The sequence below is a fragment of the Idiotropiscis lumnitzeri genome, chromosome 9 (genome assembly GCF_059441095.1).
Source record: "Idiotropiscis lumnitzeri isolate Australia: NSW breed Sydney's pygmy pipehorse chromosome 9, RoL_Ilum_1.0, whole genome shotgun sequence".
NCBI classification, from domain to species: Eukaryota; Metazoa; Chordata; class Actinopteri; order Syngnathiformes; family Syngnathidae; genus Idiotropiscis; species Idiotropiscis lumnitzeri.
Genome location: NC_142399.1, coordinates 8,167,002 through 8,186,710, shown reverse-complemented (window position 1 = coordinate 8,186,710; position 19,709 = coordinate 8,167,002). Strand labels below are relative to the sequence as shown.

The following is a 19,709-nucleotide window of genomic DNA, read 5'->3' as shown; positions in this document are numbered from 1 at the left end:
ACATTTTAACAGATACAGATTGAATCTGTGCAAATGAAAATGCCAAAGGGGCTTCTGAGTCAAATAAGTGTCATGAGACAATTATCGGGTGTTTTTTTTTTTTGTTTGTTTGTTTGTTTTTTTTACACTGACAGCTTGTGTGATAATTAGTGGTCAGGGCTATTGAATGAGTCAGTAAGTAAGACGGAAGGGTAGGGTATGGAAGAGAAAGAAGGTCAGAGAAAGCCAAATAAATCTGTTAACAAGGGAACAGAGTGAGTCAATGCAGAGAGGAAAGAGGTCAACTAAAACACATCGCAAAGTAAGTAGACATTAGGGGCTGGTAAAGTAGATACAAATCTTTCTCTCCTGTCCAAATGACTGTAAAAGTGGTGGAATTTCATTCTTTTTTTTTTTTTTTTTTACACAACTCAGCCAACAAGACAAGCAGCTCTTAGATTTCCTGTAGTATTGTCAAAGTCTCCTTGTGAATATCAATTTTCATCTTGAACTTCACATTTGCTTGGAGCGACACAGGTCAGTGTGAGAGTGGTCGTCTCCCAACTCAGATGTTGGGGGTTGGGCCATTGTGACCATGTCGAAGTGTCCTTGAGTAAAAAAACGTCGCTTGTGATGCTGAGTCATCAGTAGGAAAATGACAGTGATAACAGTGTGAAGCGCTTTGTGTACGGAAGGTAGAAAAACGCTAAGCTATTTTTTTCTTTTCTTTAATGCAACACATCACACGAGTTATCACCATCATTTCATTCTCCGTCTATCTCTACTTGGTTAAAATATTGCCAAAAACATTATGTTAAACTAAGATTGAACCACTCAAATTGACAATTTTATCATTAAGGTGAGTCTAATTTTCAGGGCTAGGCGCCTAGCATGAAATAGCGTAGCTAGCTAACATAGGCTACGACTGAAAGAATAAGAAGAGTAAGCTTTTCATATATAGTGGTTAATGTTTATAAAATGGTCAAATATATTTTCAAAAGATGTCCACATTTATGTTAAGTATTCAGACAGGAAGTTTGATTTAGTAAAAGCCTTGTTAATGCTCCTATTACCAGTCAGTGGCTAAAGGTAACTCCATCATTCAGTTAACTTCCCACTCATTTAAAATAAAACAAGTGAAATATTCCGATTGTATGGTTAAAGCCAGTTTTGATACGATATTCAAAGAATTTAACTGAATTTAACAATTTTAAAACAAAATGAGTAGAGGTTGGTTAACTAGCAACGTACTGTGCAAGCATTCATTTCAACGAAACGTGAAAATTAGCCAATCATATCAAAAACCACAATTGGAAACGTTCAACGCGAAGGAGAATCCCATAATCAACATTTTCATAAGTTAAACTGAAAAATACAAACGTGTACCTGGTGCCAAACGCTACATTCCCGTGCAGTGTGACGCTAATGCATGAAAAAATTATCCTCAAGTGCCAAAAGGCCTTCTGGCGTGCTCCACGGTCAAGCTCGGCAATTTCATGGACATTTTGCAAAGCTACACTAGGTCAATCTCCCCAATCAAAACAAAAACCATCATCCATCCATCATCTTTAGCAAAATGATCCCGTCCTGAGAGATCACGATCACACCATTTCGAGTTTAAAAAAAAATTCAAACTCAAGCCACACACTTGCAACAACTGCTTTCGGCAGCATTCAGTGAATAACAAGGTAGATATAATTACCTGTAAAATAAAAAGGGCGAGCTTGTCAACACACATTCGTAAAGTGAAGCTTGTCGCTGTTTACCAATATGCGCCATGTAGTGTGCAATCAGCGGCATGTAAGCGCACGTACTCAAGCACCAAATCTGTCATTCCGTCGTCCCCCCAGGCTTTAGAAGCCCACACGGAGGCTCGTAATGAAAATGTTCCCTTTTTTTTTTTTTACCTCATCTTACTTTCCTTTTCCCCTCTTCACTCGGCTCCCTGGCAACACCATCTGACAGCAAGTTTTCCCCTTTTGTGACCAAAAGGCACCCTGAGAAAGTCCAGAGAGTCTATTAACACTTGCCGGACAACCATGTGGGGCCTTGCATTTTCAATTCAGTGGAGTAGAATCAGGTGTTGATTCAAAGATTTATTTTGAGCTGCCATTGGTTTGTACCTATCAAAATAATTGTAATGTGCAAAAAAAAAAACATACCATAATAAAATTATTCAGTTGAAAGTGAAGAGTGCATCCTAATTTCTTTTCAGTGTTGATTCTTTTTGTGTGCGCAGAGGATAAAGAATATACGCATGTGAGTATTGTTTAGTTGTCTAAATGCATGTACTCGAATTTCTGCTCGTAACAACGAAAGGGAGGACAAATTCAAATTAGTAGAGCAATGGTGCATTTCTCTAACGGTGAAAATAGGGGACATTGTAGAGAGTGTAAACTTCAGAACGTAAAAGTTTGCGATCATCAATAGGTTCGACATTTACAACTGTTGTCATGACCGTTTTCGGAGAAGATCGGGAAATGAAAACAAAAAATAATCACTTGACACAACCCGGAATAATCGGATGCATTAGAAAAATCAGGCCTTTGTTGACTTTGACCGTAAGATTAAGGGCAGAAAAATGCTCATATTCAGACATATTCACACACCTTATCATTCTTAATTCTATGATGCACTCTTGTCTAATCTCTTCGTCACGGGAATGCATTGCATCTGCCACGACAGATAACGGGATATAGGACATAAAGGGAGATGCTATCAGGAGATCGGATAGAGATAACGATAAGGACAGCATAGCTATACAAAAAAAAAATGATGACTTGACAAAAAATGTACTCTAATATCTATACTGCAACACGAAATGACGCCCCTCCTCTGTTTAAGAAGAACAGAGTGCTGGAACGGAGTCAGACGACAGAAATTTTTAGGAATAAGGCCGGAAGGGTCGAAGCCGGAAGGGTACCCAGGTCGTGGCCGGGGGGGCAGGGGACTGACCGGCAAAAAAGGGTCGAGTGCCCAGCTCTGGTTGAAACATCAACCCGCTGCCCATCCCCCAGCCGAGAGGAGCCCCGGTTAGCTCGCAAGCTAGTTGGTGGATAGCGCCTCTCGTCGCGAGGCTTATGTGGAATATTATCCAGCCAGCAGAGGCTTAAAACATTCAAACATTTAAGACTGTGTAGGGTATAATGCATAGACCAAGTTACTTTAAAAAAAAAGTGTCAAAAAATTTTGTAAAAAAAAAAAGGGCAGTGTTTTGCGCAACTTTTTAACATTCTTAACTGTCACAAGTAAGATTTTTCAACTCTTGGCCCCCTTTGTTAACACTCCCGAGCTGTCATTCTAAATGATCTCTTATCTTTGCTATATCAATTCGGAAAGACGCTAAACCTGGTTTTTAGCCTCCCTGCTTCTCAAAATCTGCGCGGAAAACCTCTTCAGTTCACTTCAATCTCAATTTAAAATATTTTCCAACAACAAAAAATGAGATTATATGCCCCCCCCCCCAAAACAAAAAAAGTAGCACACAACAGATTTGCGTTCAGATGTTTATAATCTGGCTTTGCTCTGCGCATTCTGTATCACATGAGGCCAGATTTTCAGGTCACAATCGAGACAAAGTAAAATATGCTTAATAGAGTATCGTTTTCACTTCCGCTCATGTTGCGTGGACTAACATCCTTTCATTAACATGCAACGAGGCTACTGAAGAAGATTTCCGATAGAAATCCCCCTGGCAAGGTGAGAAGCGCTGAATCAAGAGAAGAATGGGCTGAAGCCAGTGATGCTCATCAGGCTTCACGAAGCCTTGAAACAAAGCACGACGACACATCTGAAGCAATAAAAGTTTTCACTCAATTCGAAGTAGCGTGTAAAAAGCATGTAAAACAAAAGTCATGAATGGCGCACAATTGAGAAATGATTAAATGTTAAAAGCGCGAAAAATCTTCATGTCACTTGAGCCGTTTCCTGATTCACCGAAGGGGCCGTATTATTATTGTGTTATTTTTTATAAAATGGAGACCACAGGTCAAATGTCATCCAGCTTCTGTAGCGCTGGTTTATGTTTTGAGCATTCATCGTGTATCATCGATTTATGAGACTTTGAGGAAAGGAATTTCACAACGCAAAGCAAGGAATCACAAACATTAGCTGGCTCACAATGAGTTACCATGAACTTGGCTACAATTTGAGTGCTAGCTGTGTGCGCTAACAATGCTAACAACTCGTTCCAAAGAGAATATCAAACATCATGATGTCATCAACATCCAATTAGCTTGCTCACAATGAGTTAGTATGAACTTGGCTACAATTTGAGTGCTAGCTGTGTGCGCTAACAATGCTAACAACTCGTTCCAAAGCGATTAGCAAACATCATGATGTCATCAACATCAAACTAGTTTGCTCACAATGAGTTAGTATGAACTTGGCTACAATTTGAGTGCTAGCTGTGTGCGCTAACAATGCTAACAACTCGTTCCAAGGAGAATAGCAAACATCATGATGTCATCAACATCCAATTAGCTTGCTCACAATGAGTTAGTATGAACTTGGCTACAATTTGAGTGCTAGCTGTGTGCGCTAACAATGCTAACAACTCGTTCCAAAGCGATTAGCAAACATCATGATGTCATCAACATCAAACTAGTTTGCTCACAATGAGTTACTATGAACTTGGACTACAATTTGAGTGCAGGTAGCGATGTCATTTTTTATTATTTTTTTTAAACAGATTATTACGGAAAACATTAGCTGAATTGCATTGACAATTTCAAGGTCAAATTCAACTTTAGAGTTTCTTAGGTACTACATTTTGAGAAACCCTCATTTAAGGCACAACACGCTGACGCTGCATTTGATCCAAATATGAATTCTGTTCAACATAACCCTTTTTTTTTTTTTTTTTATGATTATGACTTACGACAGACTCAGAGTTGTGGGTCTCGGGTGCCACCGTCTTGCTGCGACGTTCCGGCCCGTTGGCAAACTTTTTTTTTTTTTTTTTTTTTGCGCCGCTTGCGGATGTTATTACGGCCCTAAAATATGAGTGCATGCGTGTGCTTTTTGAGATATGAGGCGTGCGCGAGCCTCACTTGCGTTGCGAATCCATCTTGCACACCGCTCAAAGGGGGCCCCACAGTTTGCACTGGATATTTTTTTTAAATGGGATAGCACACTTGGTGGGGCTGGGGCTATAAAGACAGATGTGAAACCCACTGAGGTAAGTGGAGGGTATAGGACTTGATGCATACTCTATTTATGATATGACCAATCCGTCCATCTTTGAAATTGGTGGCATGATAGCGTATACTATAGCTTGACAGTAATGTGTCAGTGACCCCAATCCAGAGTCAAACTCTAAAGGCAAGCAGGTCGCTGACTATCGAGGGAAAGGACAAGAATGATGTGGGCAGCCCCGCCCCCACCCTCCCTTAAATATTTACCAAGTAGACCCTGGACGAGCAGTTTTATGATGCCAAGAGATTTGCTCAAGACTGAGAGCGTCAGCAAATGTCAGGATGAATCATCTAAGTCACATGAATAAATCATGGCCAAGCTATGCTTTAAAAAAAAAAAAAAAAATCTCCCCTGTCCGATTCAGTATGTCTTTGGGATGTCCCACATGGGTCCGCACACCAAGGACACTCCTGGAAATGCATTATGTCTCACACATAACACGCACACACACTCACACAGCAAACTTTAGAAAAAGCAGCAATACCTGATTGGAGTTTGGTTGATGACACCACATTGCGGCTCGGGTTTAATGCAGGCACCTAGGAAGTTTAGAAAGAGAAAAAAAAAGGATTTTGTTCAGAATATTGCAGACACATTTGAAGCAGGAATGTTGTCGAACCGCAAAAATTGTTTGGATTTACCAAAACAGATTAAGCCAAGCAGGTTGCGTTCTTAACTCATGTAAAGTGTTTCCCTCAAGAGCGATTTATAAACCAGAAGCAAAATGTTCAAATCTATTCTGAAGCTAACTGCGAGCCAGTGTAATGTCTTTCGGAATGGAGCAATCGGTTCTGATCCGAATCTGAGCGGCAGCTTCTGAATGAGCAGCAGCTGTTTGATGCTCTTTTAAGGGAGGCCATTACAATAATCAAGTCTACTGGAGATAAAAGCATGGACAAGCTTTTTGCTACCATGCATGTGGCAAAGAAGAAGCACAATAGTGATGCACTTTTCAGGTGTCCATTAAACACCCCTGGAACAGTAAAACGCCAAACACACTCACACAGACGCTGCTGTCGACCACAGCTCACACTCACGCATGATCACGGAGTCACAGACAGCTCAAAACTGCAGGCCTGGCGACAGACACTGTGAGGTATTCGATAGTTTTATCCTGGCAATTCATGTAAATTAATGTGTTTAAAGCATGTTAAAGGGGTAAAACCATTCAAATAAAAATAAAGTGCGATTTTGTGTATTTGACAATAGTCGTAAAAACATGGCTATGAACCCCCAAAAAAATTGCGAACGAGTAACCGTTATGTGCTCTAAGCGGGGAATCGTAAAAGTATTTCTACACAACAGAATATTTTAAAAACACTTGACGAGTATTGTTAGTTTGACGAAATTTGTTAGGGGTGACTTTGTAAGGTAATGCAAATGTGGCTGAATGAAAGTGACATGTTTGGATCTGGGCTAAACATCTATTTCCATCTGTGGCTCACTTATTTGCAGCACACGGGGGCCGTTTTGCACGCACGGTGCTGTAATGCTTCCTCTCTCTCTCTCTTTCGCTCAGCTGGTGTGTTTTGTGCGTGAGAAAGCCAGAGTGACAGAAGCGCTGGTGAAGTCAAAATCGCTGCACGCAAGCCAACAATATAACACGTCAATATTTGGGATTATTGTTCTCCTTAAAAACCTCAGCGCAAGGAAGCACTGAAGCAATTTTCCCTCATTGTAAAGCGTCTGGTGTCGGGTCATAATGCCGTCCGGTACTATTTACGGCGGAGATCGATGGAGTGACAAGCACTGCAGAAGGTTTGTTAAATAGTCAGAGGCCTGTTTAGCCATAGATTTGTGCGAAGCGTGTAAAAAAAATAAATAAATAAAAGAGCTGACTGACGGGTCGTTTTGAAAGAGAATTTGGTAATCCTGGTGCTCTGTGGGAACCCTCCTGGTTGAGACCACCCGTCTAGCATCTCCGGAAAGAGTGCCAAATAGCTGACAGGGCATAACGGTTGCAAAAAAATCCTTTTTCAAACCAGGTTCAGAATCGCACTTTGAAGCTGATCGCAAGTTTATCTAACTTCTTCGTCTTTTTCACACATTCACATTTTTTGGGGAATTTTTGAATGGTTAGATTTACAGCAGTCAATGATCGGCCCAGTTTGAAGGACCCTCGGGATGGGCACGTCCTAATCCGAAAGACGAAATAAAGTGGAAGCAGGAAAATATAGACTGACACCAGATAATCTGGTTCATTGCATGCTGTCATTATGGTTGTATTGTGTACATAATCCGATTATTTGGTGTCAGGATCAGTGGATAATTTTTTTTCCAATTCTTTACAAATTTGAAGTGCTCAATCTTATGCACAATTGGTGTCAAACGAGGGATGGTGAGTAATCAGTGGCAAGCCCGTGTTGAAAGCGGGCAGAGAACTCCTTTTTGGGGAATGTTGGAAGCCCCGGGAGGGTTCAGATCTGTCCACAAGAACATGGGCCTGCTTCTAGAAGGGAGACGTACTATTTATATTAGGAAAAAAAAAATTCATTTTGCGATGTGTTGCGCCGATACCAAGTATCGATACAATATTGAGCTGTGTGATTGGAGTTTTTTTCCCCCCTATTTTGCTCTACTATGAGTCAGGAACAGTGACCAAAACGGTTTATGTACTTTTCAATCACGACAATTGAATAAATATCAAATGGCACTAAGTTTATTACTTTATACAATTTAAGTATCGCAATACGTATCGGAACACCACCCAAGTATTGGGATCCATATCAGATTGTGACAAAAATGTATCGTCCCAGCTTTATTACAATACAATATTTATTCATATAGCGCATTTCTCAACAGCTGGAGCTGTAACAAAACACTTTCCAGATGGTGTATTAAAAATTAGCAGGAAATTAGAACACAAACTTAAACACAAACTCATATGATCCGGCGAACATGCCGACTGTGTACAAATTTGGTATTAAGCCCCTATTAACGTGACAAAATTGGTGTCAGAAGTGGGATGACTGACACGAGGTTGATTGCATTCCCAGTTTGAAGCGACGAGCGTTGTTCGGACGGGATTTGTGTTGCTTTCTCTTCTGTCTAAACAATGTGTGTCCATGTCGATTTTCTTTCACTTTTTGGGACGGCTCAAGGTACGCACAGTCAAGACAAGCACATTAATTTCTTGTTAGCATTGTTTTGGAGTCCACGTCGACATCATCATCTTGAGTTGTTTTGACAGTTGGCAACAGTTTGCGTACAGTGTGAGCACTCAAGCCAAGACTCTCAGCCTGTTCCGAGAGTGAAAGCACTTCAATCGTTAGCGTTGACTTTCTGTCACAGGCGATTTACGCGTACGATGCAAGTTAGAATTGAAGACTAACAACCCATGTAGTGTACGGCCATCTTTTGTTGCATTGGTCAACTGATCGCAGGTCTCTTTGATAAAAAAAAATGATCTAAAGTCATTCCATTGATGCCGGAGGATTTTCTTTCAGGACCTGTCCAGCCCACGAATAAAGGCCTAGAATCAGTAAATCAGGAATCTAAAATGTCTATAAGTGCTTGGAGACCATTTATAGCCCCCCAAAAAAGAAAAAAAAAACATTATTGTGCATCTGGAGAGACAACACTTAGCCACCAAGAAATAAAATGCACACTCTAATTGCAACGCTTTGTCATGGTCTTCCTCACTAAACAGGATCAGAGGAAGAAAGGAGAATCCAAGTGAAATTATGAGCATAATCTCCGAAATCAAAAATCTTGCAATGGGCATAAATCAATTTTTCCATTAATATATTGAGAATTTGTGTTTAAGCTTGAAGCTAATGAGGCAAAATGAGGCGCACTATTTGGATGCAACTAATCACATTTCCTGATTGGCTCTCGTCCCGTCACAAATAACTGATGAGGCAATATTCGAATTCCATCAATCACGACAATTTCAGCAATCATTTAATGACCTCTCCAATGCTGTTTGATCCGTTCTCACGATTACCGCGGGGCATTGGAATCTCAACCCACCTGAGATTATATCCGCTGCAGGCTATGCAATTATCAACCGCTTCCTCCCGATGCGTGAATCCACTGAGAGACAATCTAGTCACGTGTGCATTAACATAATCATGTCCAGAAATGTTTGGAAAAAAAAAACTGCCACAAATGCATTATTGGCTGTTGACGGATTTTTTTGTGAATAAAAGAAATGCTGCTTTTCACCAAAACACAAAAATGTCCATTTGTGTGGAAAGTCCATAAAGGAAAATATTTTTTTTTATCCATTACAGTAAGTGGATGCAAAGAGTAGAAAGCTGCAGTCAAGCAAAACATGAAATAATAAATGTACGCGGGAATAGGCCTGGCAGGGGGGGGTATTCAGATAAGTGTTTTTTTTTTTTCTATTACAGCACAATTTCATTTTTACAAATACAACAAAGCTATTGAGGGAAAATTGCATCAAGCGGAGGGAATTACACTCCAACTCCCGAAAGTACAATAAACGGTCAAGATTCGAGCAAGTTTGCCGCAAAAACAATGCAATGACCAAAGTCATGTGAATAACTGGCGCTATCGTTTTCAGGAGCAAGTAGGAGAGGATTAGGACTCGGATAATTCAACACAAATTAACTCCAGAGTCGCAGATTACGTCCCTAAACCCCAATTTTGCCTGATCTCCATTCCATCTTCCCCGTAATGAACAGTATTCATCACTGGCAGCACACGCTTGTGTCGGCGTGAAAAGGAACAACAACAACAGGATTACGCCAGATTCCTTTCCAAAGGCTGCCGTACCGGATTTGCTGCAAGCGTTAACTCAATCAATATTTTCAATTGAGGCTTGCTGGTTCCCATTAATTGCACGACAGTCCTTTGTGCAACTAGTCACCAATTAGACTGCTGTGAAGGATGAACAATCAGAGACGTGATGCTGGGAAATGAGTCATCGCCTTCTGCTGACATTGCTCTGTCGATGCAGTCGGCAGATGTCTTGGGAGGATAAAGTTTTATTGTCTGGCCGATGCTGCCGACGCGCTCGCCCACCGGCATCACCGCGCCGCTGCTCGGGACAAGATTCCAGCTGTGCTGCGCTGCGCTGGATTCCCCGACCATCTTAACGGGGAGTGGACTCCTTTCATTGTTTTGCACTTCAAAAGGGAACATGAGGGAAGGGAGGCGAGTGAGTGAGAGGAGGACGGAGATGCGGAAATGTTCGACCCGGGAGAGGGAGTGAACATAAAAGTGAAGAAAACGGGGGAGTAGCGACGGCGGAGTAGGCGGCAGCTCGTTCAGTCGTGATTCAAGACCAGAAGAAAAACTGTTGTGGATCGCTTGGCTCGCTAGGCACTGACATCCAGATTCAGCATCAATTCCAATCCATGGATCGGGTTTGAGCACTTGCATTTCCTAAGGAGGCTATTGAAGACATCTTGCCATTATTATGGTCATGTAAGCGACTCATCCAACCGTCGGACCAAGAAGTGTGCTAAGCGAGCCGTGAGGCTGTCAGTGTTCTGTTTGAAGGACTCCAGGGACGGGTAATTGCTTTTCCATAGACTCCTGAGAAAGTGGAATCACTGGGATGGAGACCCTGGTTGGTTCACATCGGAATTGAGGATACAAGACTTCAGATTTAGGGACAATTGGTACGAGAAGTTGTTGACAGGACCCTCGGGAAAGTGCAGATTCTTGTGTTATAGTTTTCAATGAAGTGGGGGACTTTGATTGGGTGGGCAAACTTTTTGATTGGCGGGCCACAATGGGTTCTAAAATTTGACAGAGGGGTCGGACCAGGAGCAGATGGATTTAATGAAAGTGAACAAAAGCAAAATATTTAGAAAATAAAACATGAACAAGGTTTATTCATTTCATGTTTTTCAGGGTCAGCGGGCCAGATTAAAACGTTTAACGGGCCACATGTGGCCCCCGGGCCGTAGTTTGCCCACGGCTTGTCCAGTAGATGCCGGTTCAAATCTGAACTCATCCACTAGGAGATAATGAATTGCATGCCCGGTCTGAAGAAACTTAGGGAGGCTATTTTGTGACGCTCCAAAGAAGAGGAAACGAGGGGTCCGCTTGATTGGTCCGTACCATAAACGAATTATATAATTTTTTTTTCCTTGGGTGCGGTTCACATTCACACTGTACTTTTTGCAAATCCCACACGATCCGTGCTCCCAATGGACAGAAATGACGAGGGCGGCTAACTTTTCCCATGATGCCTTGCTATGGTGACTTGTTAAGCCCAAAAAGGAGCATGCGTTGTAGTTGGTCCGACCGACTCGATCTCGTTATGGTTGCTTTATCCACACCAGGATTCATTTGTGTGTATTCACACCTGCATAATGAACCCTGGTCCATTTAAAGTGGACCAAACCTTGCAGGTGTGAACACATCCTACGAAGCAGACTTTCAACCCAAAAGACTTTGGATACAATCCCTCATTTGCTGTTCGAAATGGAATGGGCGATTGAATAGCGACTCCAGAAAAGGGGGACACCACAAGTATGCAGGTTCAAATTTGGATTGAGGGTGAAATTCCTCACAATTATTGGCATTGAGTGGATGGTAAACTGTGACGCCCACAAGGACTCACGTGTGATCGACTAAAAGGAAGGATATGCAAGCCGTTTATTCGGTTTTAAATTCAATAAACTGAAAAAGCTTTTGTTAAGAGATAAAAAGGTTGAGCTTCCCAAACATTTCACCAGGATATAGAAACCTTACATTTTGTTTACGGTCCCCTCTTCTCCCTCGCTCTCAGCTCATTCTCTTGTAGAAAGTAAATAACAGTGAAAACCTACAGCACAAAACGAGCAGGATATTAAACCTTGGAACATTGTAAACAGCAGTGAAGAAGAGTGAAAGCAAAACCGTTGGTGGGAGGGACATAAAAATGGTGAATGGGGCGCATTTATGTGGCGCCGTTCGACAAAACGGCACTCAGGGCACTTGAAAATGTTCATTCGCAAAAGCACAATGGTAACTGCAATTAGAGAGGAGAATGGGGAATGAGGAAGCAAACCGGCGACTTACTGGGAAACCAGCTACTCGTAATGTTTCCTTTTGTGGAGTCCAACCGCAAGATGATATCCCATCAATCTGTTTTAACAGTCGTCGTTACAGACATCAATTAGTTACTGCTCGAACTTTACGGCACGGCTGCTGTTGTTTTCTTAAAAAAAGTGGAAGCTCCAGGCAGTGCAAAGGTTTATTATCGTGTATTTTATTTTCAATTGCCTTTTCGGAGGGCCCTCAACACGCTTCCCTTTTTTTGTAAGTGCAAAACGCATCCATGTTAGTGGAAACCTCGACACTCATTTTACTGATCGGCTACGGTAATATAACATGACACTCAAAATTAAATTAAACGGGAAGTCGGACATTTTGGTTTGAAGTCGTCATTTTGGGCTAATTCGAGATATGTTCTTATTTGGGCTGTCAAAAATTCACGCGATGAAATATTTTAACTCAGTTAACTCAGTTTTATTTACTTCAAAAATAATTTGCATATTTTGTAAATATTTTACCATATTAGCTGTAGATCTTCAGCATATCATCTCAGAACAAAACACCGTGCTCCAGTTACCACTGGGCCTTGCAAATTGCTCTAGTGTGGTGCTTACAACTAAATGTACTGTATACATTTTGAGAAAGAAAAATTCCTCACTCTATTTAGATCGTATTCAAGGATAAAAAAAAATCTATCCGAACAGTCTTTGATTTAAAATACAATTCATATTTGGTGATTTTACATTACAAGATCTACAAGTAAATACCTGTAAAAAGCGACACAAAAATAGGAAAAAATATGCAATTAATCGCAATTAATTAAGGATTTTATTTTGCGATTAATTAGTTACAAATTTTTAAAAATCCAGTTATTATATACACCCACAATAGAAATCAGCAAAATAAAAACCATATAAATAACATAAACATTTGTAGTTTTCCCATGGCCACAAAACATATTTGATCATATTAAAAACAGAATTTTTAAATACATTCCAAATATATTTGAACACAAGAAATGTTAAAAAATTGCACTCTGTGTACATGCCAGTTCCTCTAAAAGGTGGCGAGTCTGTGTGTGACCGCTGTGAATTAAAGGCATTTACATTCATTTCAATGCTGGACGAGGATTTTAGATACGATACACAGTTTTTGGAAAAGAACGGACAATGAACCACATGCTGCTTCACCACCAACATCATTATCTGATCACATCTAGCATTTGAAAGCTGCCTAATGAAGTTCCGGCTGCGGTCAACTTCCAACTTAACATGATTTTGCACGCCGCTGGCGCAGTCATGAGTGTGAAGTATTTGCAAGTGGAGAGGGGTTGAGTGACACCCCCCCCCCCGAACCGTCAATGAGGGAATAAATAAACGTATCGCCGCCGTCAATGTCGCGTCAACGTCCTGGAAGGATAGAAACCTGAAAACATCTGTGCAGTAAAAAGGAAACTTTACGGCTTTATCGGAAGGGAAATGAAGAATTTTGAGCGTGCGTCGACGCCGGAGCTGCGCCGCTTGACTACATTCCTAATTACCTGCCTCACGGTCTTGCCGCTATCTCCATGAGAGGGTATTAGCTAATCTATGTAGTACTAAGAAAAAGATCTGCATAATCACACTTCAATAGGGTGTCTCACATTGATATTTCATCCGTAATTACTGGGCTTATTTGAAATATCACAGATACATGACCTTTTTTCTTTTTTGGGTGGGGGGGGCGTGTTTTTTTTTTTCTACATTGAATTGAAGCAGACATTAAAATTTTAATGTTTGAAAGGGAAGGTAGGCAGTCACAAGTGTAATTGGAGCAGGGGAAATTACTTTGTTTCGTGTGTTGAGAAAGGAGAAAAAAATAGCACTAATCTGTAAAAATAAAGAGGATGTAGTGTAAAGGGAAAAATGTGTGAAAAAAAGTGTGATTTGTGTGTGCCTACATTTCATTTTGTTTTAGCCTAAGCATAATTGCAGAGTCACTTTTAGCTGGCATGATATATACGGAATTAAAAAAAAAAATGTTTTTATTCTTTATGTCTGTGTAGATTCTCAGTCTCAAAGTCTGGATAATCTTGGCTATCAGCGAGGCGGATCTTGTTGATTGAATTGGTTGTTTTTTTTCACATTTTCCGAAACTGTTCAAAAAATGGCAAAGGCAATTTGGCTTCCAGGCTAATAATTGTGTCCTGACAAACTAAATAAATACAATTAAACTGACGGGAGCTTGGAAAACTCACCAGTTTGGTCACTTAAAATCAAAGGATCACAACAAATATAAACGTGAGCGACCGCCGACTGGCTTGCGGCCAGTACTGTAGCTACGGCAGCTCACTTGCAACCCTAATGATGACAAATAACATCAAAATGGATGGAAAATATGAAGCGCTTCTTCTTTAGACCTTTTGATGATGTTCAAAAATAGAAGATACAGTACAGTACGAGGAATAATTGGCTTCTTCCTTGAGCTTCCTTTCATGTCTCACCACGTGGTCTTGTTTGCACCCTAAACCCTAAATGGCGTTCAGTTAAATCCTTACGCGTGACAACCGGAAGAAAGCATTTCTATTTTGTGCGTTTTGCTCATTTGGAAAGAGGCTCGCTTATTTGCACTGTGAGATAAAGCGGCAGCAGCACACAAAGAAGCAGGTCACATCTAATCTGCGACACGCTCGCGTGCGTCCTGTTGGCGGCGCGTGTACACCCAAGCTTGTTTTTTGTACGTGTAATTGCGGTCTGCTAGAGGCGGCATCGTAATTCGCAAATGAACAGCGTCACCGTGAACAAGCTGGATGAGGCCAGCTTGAATCGTGGAATAGGGTTGCTGGATACTAAATATAGAGGTGACTGCAATGCATTTTTATTTGTTGTGATTATATTGTAAGCGCGCATTCTTGTAACGTAAGCAGGCGAATATTTTGTGAACTGTAGTAGAATGTTTACAAACTGTGCAGTATCTGAACTTTACATCATTATTTATATTCCGAGCAACTTTCACTTTAACTCCACTAGATTTCCCCCAACTATATTAATTACTACAAAATATAATCGGAATAAATGTTTCTGTGACGTAATGCTTGAACCACACGACATTCGTGTCTTGACTGTTCTAATGGGAGGAATGTCAAAAAATGGGAGACAAATCTTTTTATTTATTTTAAGATATAAAAGTGTATAGTCAATTTTTAGTCACTATTTACTAATGATTTGGACGCACCAGCAGTCTAATTGGAAAATGTTGCTAAGAGACAGGGTATTCCGTATTAAATTAATCTTATTACACGAATGCGAATAAAATGAGAAAAGAAGCTAGGCTACGTCGAAGGTTTTTTTTTTTTTTAAAGTTGAACCAAATGTTCCAAATAATTCTCAAGAAATATTAGCATTTAAAAATTCACTGCCCAACCTCGAAGTTAAATTAGTTTAGATTCATCCAGTGAAGTCAAGACGTCAATGTTGTTTTAGTTACCATGATGCGAGCTAACTTTGCTCATTAGCAAACATGCATATCTTTAACATCACTGAAGTGAAGTGCTTCTGTTGCAAAATTTAGCAAAACCTGTTTAATTCATTTAGATTCCTTCAGTTAAGTCAAGGCATCAGCATTCTTTTGTTATAATTTTTTTAAGCATACAGTTAACGTGATAGCCATGCTAACGTCTGCTAGCTAACTCTGCTCATTAGCCAAACACACAGAACTTTAACCACACCACTCAAGCAAGCGAAATACATTCAAACAAAAGTTCTGCCCACTCACATTTTTTTCCAATTTACAATTAATGTGAGAAAATTATTTTTGATACATAAATACATTCAATGTCAGCGGCAAGACTTTTACTGAAGGCGACTTGAACTTATGCCGGTTATTGTGAAGATGCTTGTCAAGTTTGGCCTTCAGATACTTTCGACAAGATTGCTAAGTGCTTATGTGAGCTATTAAGCCACCTCAAGACAACAGCGTGACACCCCGCCACGTAAACCCATGAGAGCGTTCGGAGAACCTTCACCTTAAAGCATCGCCATGGCGATGTTCTCTCCAAACTGGAAAATAGCCACCATTGATCATCACTGCTCGGCAAGAGATTAGATAAAACCCAATGGATTGCTTTAGTCTTTTTACTTCGACTTTGGGCTTTAATAGCCTCGGCTGTAATTATCTGGACTAAATGGGACGATGGCCGCGGCCCCTCTCTATTGGCGCCGTTTCATTCGCCCAAGCCACCCTCACTTCTTGGGAGTTGGAGTGTGGCTATTTTCTCACTAGTAAGTGTCTCAATGGCTTTTACTGACCATTAAAGCCCATCAGTCGCCACGCGTGTTAATAATAAGGGATGTCGCCGCTTTAATGGATGCCACCCCTGGTCCGGGCAGGTCAGACTGTAGGCTGTGAACTGAATTAATTAATAAAGAGTAGCTGCTTCGGCACCTTTCTGGTGAATGACGCATCAGGCTAATAACTAACTCGCTAATGAATAGTTCATGTTTGCGGAGATTGGCAGGGCTCATGAAACTTTTAAGTAGGAAATTGTAGTTCAGTTTAAAATGTCATCAGACTCAGCGTGAATCACAAAAATGTGTAGGGCATTAAAAATAACCATTACGTCATTAGAATTATTTTATGACAAATATAGTTGAGTGATGGACTTTTCTTCTGGCAAAATGGATCAATTATACAATTGAGTTTTAATTTTGAATTTTAAGATCTTTACAATAAATGTTGCCAAGAAAAAAATTGCGGCGCAAGCATTATTTTGGTCCTAGACTTTTATGGACTCTAGAGTAACAGTTCATGCAGGAAAAAAATGGGATATAAAGGATATTAAAAAAAAAAAAAAAAAGAAAAAAATCCCCTAGCTAAAAAAGATTTGCACAATTATAAAATCTTCGATGCAGTGAATCCTCAAAAAGGTAACTGCGGTATCAAATATATATAAATATATATATAAAATATATATATATATATATATATTTTTTTTTAATGGGTTTAATAAAGAGCACTGGAGTGTATAAAAACAATTTAATTTGCTCCAAAAAAAATCTGTCAAGGTGCCATTCTAAATTGATTGTTTAATTTGATGGAATCCCTTCATAAATATAAAATAAATAAATACATAAATACATAAGTAAATAAATAAATTAATAATAATAATAATAATAATAATAACATTCTGCCAATCCTTTTCATTACGGCAAAAATGTACTTTAATCTAATTTAAAAACGTCATTTTGTAGAGTTGAAGCCACAGTCTAGTAAGTAGACCCAAACACAAAACGGAACAGCAGACAGGCAGGAACTTATGAGGCACTTACGAGCAATTAAACAAAGAAACAAAAGCGCCAACTAATTAAACTGGTGGCACGGGCAAGGCTGTCCCGAACTGCGCCAGACGCTGACAAGCAGGGAACTTGACGAGTTAAGTCACTGCTGGAAACCCAACAAAGGATTAACAATAAATGACTGAGCAAAAGCGGAGGGCACACTTGGGGTATTTGCATGGATAAGACACAGGTGGGAGATGCAAGGACAGAGAGGCGAGGTAAGGCGCTGAGTGATGGACGCGGAGGGGCCTGGGAGGGCCGGCGAGACGTAGCTGAGAATAACAATCAGGCAAAAGAGACGAGGCACAGAGGGACGCGGTGGAACGGAGCCAAGAAAACTCAACTGTTGGGATCAGAAACATCCATGAATCCATTTTCTTTAGCACTTGCTTTATACTTCAATATATTTCATTTAAATACATACAGTAAAAACATAAATCGACTCGTTCTTGCATTAATTCAATGGGCAATCTGTCTGGTGTGTGTGTCCTCGAGGGGGATGTGTGACGCATGCTGAGTGACGATAAAACACATAAGACCATCACAACTATGCGGTAGTTATTTTTGTTGTTGTCCCACAGAGGATAAAGAATATATGCATCGTTATATGAACTGTCCACATGTGTTGCGACTACCGTATTTTCCAGACTATAAGGTGCGCCGCAGCAACTCTTTTTTGGGAAAAAAAAAATATATATATATATATATATATATATATATATATATATACACGCCGCACCAGGCTATAAGCCGCAGTTTGTTTGTTTTTTTGTTGAAAAAAAAAAATTTGTTGTTTACTGCATGTACAGAACGATACATAAACAGATTGTTAAAACAGTGCCCTTTGCTAATTAAAACAGACCCAAGAGAGATTTTTTTTTTAAAAAGTAAAAATAAAAAATTAATTAAAAAAATAAATAAATTAATAAATGTAAAAAAAAAAAGAAATCGAGTTTTTTTTCTCATATTTTCTGAACTATAAAGCGCTCCTACCGGCGAAAGAATAATCCAGAAAAGCCAAACTATTGTATTATCCGCATGGTTCAAAATCTAGAAAAAAAAGTAGCGGCTTATAGTCTGGAAAATATGGTATATGTGTTCAAATATTTAAGTTGTTCAAATATTTAGGACTACTGCAAAAGCAATGCTAGTTTCGTATTCTGCGTGAGTATTAAGGTAGCCGAAAAGTTATGTTTTTTATAAATACACAAAGCATGATTCTCTCTCTGTTTAATTTGACAGGAAATGTCGACTTGGACCGGCAAATTTACGGCCGAGCGACGTCGGTTTTCTCAAAAAAATTGCAAATCACTCATAAGCCGTGTCGTAACTTGGACTGTTACGCTACTCTGGTTTTTTTGTTCCAAATTCCGACGCAGAAGGTATTTGGTGAGGAACAGGAAGTGGGACGTGCCTCATGCTCCAGCTACATGTCGACAAATGCATGGCGGCTCAACCTGTGGCGAGCAGAGATTATGGCTGGCGAGTTGCTTTTGACTGCAAGTTTAACTGAAACCACATCACGCGTGCATCAATATCAGTGCAGCACCAAAAGTGGAATTTAAAAAGCCTCTCAGATGAAGCCAGAGCAATAGCAAATGCCACTGATGTTTTTGAAGCATAATAATTGAGGCTGTTCAAAGTGTTGCAGTTACACTTGGATGCCTTCAAATTCGAAATGTAAAAAAATGCCGTTATCTACCATGATATATTTATTTGTTCTTGTATTTGTTTGCGTATTTTATTGTTTATTTCAGATTGAGCTTGATATTTCAATTTATTGGCCTGAGCCTCGATATGAGAAAAGAAGTATTTCATGAATGTCATTCATCAAAAGTCTGTCTTCCACTTCCGATAATGTCGCGCTTCATCATTATTCCAACGTTCTGCTATGCCAAGAGAATGCGGATTTCTCATTTGAGGAATTGGTAGTCCGAGCCAATGCTGGCCCAGATTCACTTCTTGAAAAAGATGAGATGCGTCTTCCCAAAATCTCAATACACTTTTTGCTATTTCCCAAAAAAATAACAGTCAATTTGGCAGCCTTTGCACTAAACAATGAGGTCTGCATTTTTGGGGGAATTTAGAATCACGTTACATTGACAAACGGCCTTTTGTGTACATTTTGAAACAGGAATTATTGCATTGCAAGTTTCATGAAAAGCATTACAAATGCCACTTGAGGTAAACGCCAGCACTGCGCCAAATCTGACCCTCCGTGCATTCAATCTGTTGCTCGAAGCTGTAGTGAAGAACAAATTA

General features: G+C 40.0%; 1 protein-coding gene across 1 annotated transcript in view; it reads right to left on the bottom strand.

Annotated features, from left to right (window-relative positions):
• The window catches only part of LOC148330108 (protocadherin-15-like), a 188,746-nt gene that overhangs the window by 154,996 nt on the left and 14,041 nt on the right, over positions 1–19,709 (bottom strand). The window contains exon 2 of the mRNA XM_088304514.1: positions 5,660–5,714. The gene's annotated coding sequence lies outside the window, so the exon portion shown is untranslated. The remainder of the gene's footprint in view (positions 1–5,659; positions 5,715–19,709) is intronic.